The sequence below is a fragment of the Homalodisca vitripennis genome, chromosome 1 (genome assembly GCF_021130785.1).
Source record: "Homalodisca vitripennis isolate AUS2020 chromosome 1, UT_GWSS_2.1, whole genome shotgun sequence".
Lineage (NCBI taxonomy): Eukaryota > Metazoa > Arthropoda > Insecta > Hemiptera > Cicadellidae > Homalodisca > Homalodisca vitripennis.
The window spans coordinates 249,525,001-249,532,471 of record NC_060207.1 but is presented as its reverse complement, the minus strand read 5'-3'; positions in this window follow the sequence as shown (position 1 = coordinate 249,532,471).

The following is a 7,471-nucleotide window of genomic DNA, read 5'->3' as shown; positions in this document are numbered from 1 at the left end:
ATCAAATTCAAAATATGCAGACCATTTAAATAACACCGGCCATACATACACTAACATCGAAAACAATCTTGAAATTTTACACACAAGCAAAAAAAGTCGCTTATTATCTACTTCATAACATTTTGAAATTTACAAAAGTGCCAAAATTAATCATAATATATTATTAAATGACAAAGATTTTCTAACAAAAAATTTATTATTCGATAGACTTTTAAACAATATACAATGATCTCACATAAAATTAAATACAACAAATTTAGCCACCAAGGTAACACATGACAAATTGATTTTAATTATTTATTTTTATAATTAACTTAACCTTATTTTGTACCTGAAGATGGAATCAATGATTCCGAAATGTACATAGTAAGAAGAATAAAAGTTTAAAAGTGTTAAAAGTTTATTAATATTATGTTATTTACACGACTCTCTAAATTTTAAATTTGCAATGATTTTGTCTGCCCTCTTTTGTAGCCGAAAGGCTCTTTCAAATTTGCATTTTGCGCAGCCACCCCACAATCTTATATATTATAAAATCTTATTCGTTAAGAAACGTGTGGGTATACTAGCCCACGATAGGCCGTTTTTATATTTTTTTCAGTACAATATTTTGCTAGGTTCTGCAGAGCAAAGACACCATTGGCAACTTTGGAACATAGCAAGTTGATTTGATCACTCCAAGTCAGCCCTCTATCGAGGTGCACTCCTCGGAATATAGTAGAATCTACTTCCTCTATAAGGGAATCGTACACTATGATCACTGGTAAATTTTCATTTTCTTGCTGCCGCAAGTTGACATTAATGAAGTTTTTTTTATTGTTTATTGCAAGGTTTTTTCCTTCAAAGAATTGAATGCATAAAATAATTTCCATGTAGGTTTCTATTTCCAAGTCCTTTTTTGGTTTATATCTTAGACAGAAAGTCGCGTCATTGTCGTATTGAACAAGATGTCCACTTTGAAAGTATTCTTCAAATTGTTAGTGAAAATCAAAAAGAGAACGGGGCCAAGAACGGATCCCTGAGGGACCCCACTGTCCATTCTTATTTTAGGTGAGATTTAGCTTTCAATTTGGGCACACTGATTTGCCTTCAAGAAAAGACTTAATCCACATGTGTGGCAGCCCACTAATACTACAATGTTCAAGCTTAGACAGTAGTGTTGCATGATGGACCCAGTCGAAGGCCTTGGACAGATCCAAGAAGACAATGAGTGAATACTCTCGTCTATCCAAGCCCTCGGCTATCAGGCCTCTGTCCACAAGCTTGTTTATTGCATCGATTGAGGAAACATTTTTTCGGAAGCCAAACTGGCTAGGTGAAAATATATTAAACTGTTCTACAATCTCTTCAGAAACAATATTTCAAACACTTTGCTGAATATAGGCAAGATTGAAATTGGTCAATAAATGCTGGTCAGCAAGTATCTCCCTTTTTGAAGACTGGGATAACCTTTGAGAGATTCAGATCTGTCGGAAAAATTTCCATCTCGAAGAATAAATGAACCAATTTTGAACCAATGAACCAAGTTCCTATAGCATCGTTTAGTCAACCACATTGAAAACCCATCAATGTGATCCGACTTTTTAGGTTTGCACTCCCGAATAATCAAATCAACCTCGTCGAAAGTTACAGGAGTTCAGTGCCATAGATGTGAGCGGTGCTTTTGATGACACATGTTTTCACCCCTGATATTGAAAACCAAGAGAGGTAACTCCAACAGAGGAAAAAACTGTTAAACAGTTCAGCATTGTCATAAGGGTCAGTAATTACTGTCTCGTTAACCTTATCTCATTTATTTTTTTACTTAGAATTGTGGTTTTGATTTGTTCATAATATGCCAAGCGGTTTTTGAAAAATTGTCTGCGTGGAACAAAAGCTCAAGTACTAAAATAAGAACAATTAAATAAAGTCTCTAAATGTCACTTAAGTATAATTCACATAACTTTGTACTGACAGGAATTTTTGTACCAAATTTGGACATATCTCTATCAAAATGGTTTCAGCAATCAGTTTGTAAAACTTGTTGAGCTGTATAGGGTTTACATGTGACGAGCAGCGCTTTCAGAGTCGCAGATCCGAATACTGCACGACATCTTATCATGTGTCAATCTATGGATCGGGTAGACCATGTTACCCTTTTGGTTGGTATTCTTCTGACGTTTAAAGGTATTTTCTGCCAAATTTGGCGATTATTTTTATAGCTAGTTAAAATTTCAATTATGAGGATACTTGGAAAAATTAGGACATTTAGCTGCTGACTAGAGGCTATCAGTGATTACCATATTTTTACATAGTGCAAAGAATCCTTTTCTGTGATCAAAATACTCTCAAAAATTCGATATATGGCGGCCATAAACAACTAAAATTTAAAACTACGATGCACAAGAACATAATACATTTGAGGATATCTTTATCAGCTACAGATTCAGTTGAGTTTATCACAAAAATTATAACAAGAAGAGGGCAGACCCGGATAGGCTGATACAGTCTACACTAACACTCAATAACTCATATAGAAACATACTGATAAAATTAATTATTTTAGTTTTTTCTTCAAAGCTCTTTTCTTAAACCTTCTATTCAAGCACACTTTACGGGTTCGTGGTAATTTCTTGGCGGTGATTATCATGACAAGAAGACTAAGGACTTGTGTTTTGTGTGTGTGTGTGTGTGTGTGTGTGTGTGTGTGTGTGTGTGTGTGTGTGTGTGTGTGTGTACGCATAAAATAAAATGACAATGTATGTATGTTGGGAGTGCCGATGGCCGAGCGGTCTAAGACGTCGGACTTTGAGTCTGAGTTAGAGATAGCGCAGGTTCGAATCCTGTCTGTGACCCTTACACTTTTTATCAGTACCATTGACCTTGTACTGTATCGACTCTCCCCCTTATTCTGTTTGATAAGATCCTCGCACAGGCCAGTGGCCCATGAGGACTGGCAGAATAAGGCTTAAAAGGGGATCGGCTTCTCCTTTAAAAAAAAAAAAATGTAGTTTTCAGGTATTCCTACGCTGACCCTAACAAACTGCTTTCCTTAACCTTAATGTCTCAGCAACTTAGAATATAAAGATATAGTATAAATAAGAGATACCAAAAACCTTTCTATGTACTAACAAGGCCACAAAACCTATGATTTCGTTTTAATTGATTATATTTTTTTATTATCCACTTATTTTCGTATAAGAAGCAGAAAGCATTGTTTTATTCTTATCTTTATAACAAACTTATCCGTGCTCGAACTGAGTTTTTCTGGAAATAAAAATGTAATTATATCACAAGTGTACATAGATGTTACGTACTTTTAGATGTTAGCAAAATTGTTTTGATATTTTAAGAAATACGCTCGTAATAAAATACGATTTTAGAGAGTGTTTCAGATATAATACATAATATTCCACAACTATATTTATTAACTAATGCGTTAAACAGAAGATATAACAGTACTTAGGCTAAGTAGGTCTTGAAACCTTACAATTTTATCTGAATATGGCTGATAATGTACTGGACGTGTAATACATATGATTCTACTGTTTTTTTTTTCTAAAGGTATTTCTTTAATAGAAGATATTAAAATACTAAAATAGAGCAATATATACTGGACGTGAAATACTATGCCATAATAAGAACAAAAATAAACCCGTTAACTCAGAAAGAAAGCTTATTGATTAAATGTTAGTGTGCGTGTTTGTTCGAGAAGAAATATTAGTCACCCTGGTGAATGGAATCACTTGTATCTCAATGACCACATTATTATATTATGACCATTCGCCAGCAAAACAAAAATAAACCCGTTAACTCAGAAAGAAAGCTTATTGATTAAATGTTAGTGTGCGTGTTTGTTCGAGAAGAAATATTAGTCACCCTGGTGTATGGAATCACTTGTATCTCAATGACCACATTATTATATTATGACCATTCACCAGCAAAACAAAAATAAACCCGTTAACTCAGAAAGAAAGCTTATTGATTAAATGTTAGTGTGCGTGTTTGTTCGAGAAGAAATATTAGTCACCCTGGTGAATGGAATCACTTGTATCTCAATGACCACATTATTATATTATGACCATTCGCCAGCAAAACAAAAATAAACCCGTTAACTCAGAAAGAAAGCTTATTGATTAAATGTTAGTGTGCGTGTTTGTTCGAGAAGAAATATTAGTCACCCTGGTGAATGGAATCACTTGTATCTCAATGACCACATTATTATATTATGACCATTCGCCAGCAAAACAAAAATAAACCCGTTAACTCAGAAAGAAAGCTTATTGATTAAATGTTAGTGTGCGTGTTTGTTCGAGAAGAAATATTAGTCACCCTGGTGAATGGAATCACTTGTATCTCAATGACCACATTATTATATTATGACCATTCGCCAGCAAAACAAAAATAAACCCGTTAACTCAGAAAGAAAGCTTATTGATTAAATGTTAGTGTGCGTGTTTGTTCGAGAAGAAATATTAGTCACCCTGGTGAATGGAATCACTTGTATCTCAATGACCACATTATTATATTATGACCATTCGCCAGCAAAACAAAAATAAACCCGTTAACTCAGAAATAAAGCTTATTGATTAAATGTTAGTGTGCGTGTTTGTTCGAGAAGAAATATTAGTCACCCTGGTGAATGGAATCACTTGTATCTCAATGACCACATTATTATATTATGACCATTCGCCAGCAAAACAAAAATAAACCCGTTAACTCAGAAAGAAAGCTTATTGATTAAATGTTAGTGTGCGTGTTTGTTCGAGAAGAAATATTAGTCACCCTGGTGAATGGAATCACTTGTATCTCAATGACCACATTATTATATTATGACCATTCGCCAGCAAAACAAAAATAAACCCGTTAACTCAGAAAGAAAGCTTATTGATTAAATGTTAGTGTGCGTGTTTGTTCGAGAAGAAATATTAGTCACCCTGGTGAATGGAATCACTTGTATCTCAATGACCACATTATTATATTATGACCATTCGCCAGCAAAACAAAAATAAACCCGTTAACTCAGAAAGAAAGCTTATTGATTAAATGTTAGTGTGCGTGTTTGTTCGAGAAGAAATATTAGTCACCCTGGTGAATGGAATCACTTGTATCTCAATGACCACATTATTATATTATGACTATTCGCCAGCAAAACAAAAATAAACCCGTTAACTCAGAAAGAAAGCTTATTGATTAAATGTTAGTGTGCGTGTTTGTTCGAGAAGAAATATTAGTCACCCTGGTGAATGGAATCACTTGTATCTCAATGACCACATTATTATATTATGACCATTCGCCAGCAAAACAAAAATAAACCCGTTAACTCAGAAAGAAAGCTTATTGATTAAATGTTAGTGTGCGTGTTTGTTCGAGAAGAAATATTAGTCACCCTGGTGAATGGAATCACTTGTATCTCAATGACCACATTATTATATTATGACCATTCGCCAGCAAAACAAAAATAAACCCGTTAACTCAGAAAGAAAGCTTATTGATTAAATGTTAGTGTGCGTGTTTGTTCCTGAAGAAATATTAGTCACCCTGGTGTATGAAATCACTTGTATCTCAATGACCACATTATTATATAATGAGCATTCGCCAGTCAAACAAAACTAAATATGAAGAATATTACCAAATTAAGTTACAAATATGCTTCATAATTAGTTTGAAATTAAAAAAAGGTAGCCTGACAGCAATATGTTAATATTTAAATATATTTACACATGCTCTTTACTCATATTTCAAAGGTATAATCGTTCAAAAAATCATGTTTTAAACTATAATCTTATTTAAGAGTAAACGAATAATGTAGAGGAATGAAATAAAAAAGTAATTTTCAGAAGGAAGTTTGAGTATTTTCAAGGCAGAGACGTTGACAAATTTTAACATTACCCAAGTATCCAGGAAAACAATTTAAAAGTACAATCACTGTTTTACTATAGGACAGAAGAATTGATAAAATTGTTGTATTAAACCTATTACGTCTATTATTACAGTAAAAATTATTACATTGTACTTACCTAAAACAATTATAAATATTCGCAATACCATGTTACAAGATTTGTCCCTTACTACTTCTTTTACACTATCATCACAGTATGTATCGTAATGTAAACAACGTTTACTATCTTCTAATGATTGCAATGAAATTGTACTCCAGAACCTACTGCGAAGTTTCTTATCATTATAAAATATAATATTATCTTACTTTGCCATCATTAAAAATGATTGTTAATGGTTACGTTAATGGAAATTAAAGTACGTTATTGTATCATAATATGTATATTATTTCTTTCTTCAGTTTATAAATTCAACTACAATTAACTATTACTTTGGATTAGATAAGGTTAAAACAGTTTAAGGTGCTTTTGCATTAGGTATGTATTTACTACCACACACATATATATAAAAATAAAACATACTTCAATATATAAAATTCTTAACGATTTGCTATTCAACTTGTACTCTTTAAAGTTAACGTGTTATTCTCATTACAATAAGGTAAAAGTATAAACTGTCTGGTCAATAGTCCATTCTCAGTGTGTCCTCTGAACTGAAAGTCAGAGGAAAACATAAAATAAATGTATACACCACACACATGATTGGCAGACTAAAACCCAATTGTCTGATGAGAAATGGGCTTCAATGATGCTCAGTCAAATTCCATGGATGAACATGAAATCAATTACAATATATCTACTTACAAGTGAAGTGTCTACATTCTTTAAGATATATCTACTACCGCTTTATTTAGACTTCGTGTCCAATGCCAAATGTTAAAATTTCATATGATTCTACTCAGCTTGTTTACGAATTTATTTATTCTGTCATTTTATAGTTGCAATCATTGGTACCTATAGGTTACAAATGAAGAGTACAGGGGAAAAATTTACATTGTCCATTTTTTGGGGGGGGGGGGGTTTTCACTGATTGTTGGTCTTTGAAACTCAATAATTTATCTAAACAAATGATCAGGGGAAGAATGGACTATGTCACAGAGATATTATTGTTTTTAGATTTGGCACTCTGGGGAAAAATGTACTTTGTCCAAGCATCTGAGAAAATAGGTACGGTACTTTGTCCATGCTGTTTATTTAGCTTTCTCTTTGGTAGCCTACAGATGATTCAGTCATTCTGCAGTCTCATGGCAAAGGTTGTATTTTGAGGTTATCTTTGAATAACATTGCAAGTTGTGTTCTATAGTTTGTAGTGAGTTCTTGTGTTGTGGAAAGTGTTTTGTTGTAATTTAGTGACTTATAATCATTTAGATGGCAGATAATATAGAATAACATATCACAGAAACACAGAAAAGTATGAAAAGAGTAATTACTGGCAGAAAGCAGCTAAAAGACTGAGAGTTCAGTCGTTTGAGTCAGGTTTTTACACATATATTTATCCATTCAGACTCATTAATTTTAAGATATTGAACTAATTATTTTGAATAATTTATTTCCATCATATCGTTCCAAACATTATATCGTTATCTACTCAT